General features: G+C 41.8%; 1 long non-coding RNA gene across 1 annotated transcript in view; it reads right to left on the bottom strand.

The window, feature by feature from the left end:
* Nucleotides 1–387: 387 nt before the first annotated feature.
* The window catches only part of LOC121813393, a 7,516-nt gene continuing 6,262 nt past the window's right edge, over nt 388–1,641 (bottom strand). Inside the window, exon 3 of the long non-coding RNA XR_006053682.1 lies at nt 388–750. This is a non-coding gene — a long non-coding RNA (uncharacterized LOC121813393). The remainder of the gene's footprint in view (nt 751–1,641) is intronic.

The following is a 1,641-nucleotide window of genomic DNA, read 5'->3' as shown; positions in this document are numbered from 1 at the left end:
TGCACTATGTTACTCTGTTTGTGTCGGGGGACCCGATCCTTGGGAATCCACTTCTGGATTGTTATTGTTGTCCTTCCAGTGCTGATGATCAGGGGAAACCTGGCAGAGTCCAACACTCACTAAAAAACTGCTCCAGGAAGTTTACACAGCTCAGGGGGTTGGGAAGCGCATCTGTAACCTGTCTTCCTTCTCTCACCCCAACCAATCACAGCAGATGGCCCCGCTCCTCCCTGAGCCTGGTTCTGCTGGAGGTTTCTTCCTGTTAAAAGGGAGTTTTTCCTTCCCACTGTCGCCAAAGTGCTTGCTCATAGGGGGTCATATGATTGTTGGGCTTTTCTCTGTATCTACTGTACAATATAAAGTGCCTTGAGGTGACTAATAATTCATAAAAAATTCACAATTCATTCATAATAAAAACTCCATCACCAAACTCACACATACAAACGATTCTATTCCCAAATAAAACATTAAAACTATACAATTTATACATGATCACACACTTGATTTGTCCATAACCAGTTTTTAACCTGTGCCAAGTTGAATGTCAAGCATTTTCTAATGGATTGAGGAAGACTGTTCCACAGATGGCCACCGTGGACAGAGAGGACGTTCTGCCCAAATGCTGTCCGTCTGTGGTGTATAAACAAGTCTCCTCGGGTTGTAGCTCGAGTGGTCCTGTCTGAGTTTTCTTTATGCCTAATGAACTGCTTTAGTGGTGGTGGAGCAAGGGAGTGTAAGACTTTATATATTCTTTTATTTATTTATTTTAAACAATGATTTATTGATTTTTTTTGGAACAACACAAACAGCAACAAATCAGCACAGCCAAATACAAATAAGAAAAAGAGAAGAAGAAAAACAAATACAGGTACATGAGTTACAGATATACATGTCTGGGTCAAAATATGTATAGGGTTTCATATTTGAAATCAAGGGGGAAAAAATTTTTAAAAAAAAGGGGGGGAGAGAGAAAAAAAGCGAATACAGACATTAATTATTGTGTTTAAAAACAAAATTTGATCCCCCTTTATGTAATAGCACAGCAAAGTCACGAGGTAGGTGATCAAGCAAAGGCCGCCACATCCTACAGAATGCATCACAATTGCCCTTTATGATGGCACTAAGGCGCTCCATTGGCAGCACCTTGAACATTTCTCTGTACCATTGTGTAACAGTGGGGCGCTGTCTCTGAATCCATTGAAACAGTACACATGATGGATACAGTTTGGTGTTTGCAAGGGTGAGTGTTTGTTCTTATATTGCTTTATCTTAAACACGCTAACAGTTAGCGGTAGCGGCTTTAACGTCAACAAACATGCCACATCCTTAGGACTTCGTTAGAGTGACAGTTGTTTGTTTCAAGGTAAACCATTCTCAGAGGTCTAACGAGACACCTCTGAAGACTTGGGTAATTGCAAAGGAGGATGGAGAAGTGATTGCAGCTCATTGCAATTGTGGATTCTCAGTGGAAGCTGCATTCGGGGTTCATGTCACTAGGCTCAAATCCGGGCTCTCAGCCGTCTGTTGCATATCCAAAATCGCCTCTGCACATCGATGCTGTTCTGCCTTAAGCTTCATTCTTTTCTCTCGTTTGAGAACTGATTCCGATCTGGGTTTTCGTTCGTAGCCGAGATTGACCGT

The sequence above is a fragment of the Haplochromis burtoni genome, unplaced genomic scaffold, assembly GCF_018398535.1.
Source record: "Haplochromis burtoni strain Fernald_Lab_line unplaced genomic scaffold, NCSU_Asbu1 Contig_1617, whole genome shotgun sequence".
NCBI lineage: Eukaryota > Metazoa > Chordata > Actinopteri > Cichliformes > Cichlidae > Haplochromis > Haplochromis burtoni.
This window is presented reverse-complemented; position numbering and strand designations above follow the sequence as displayed.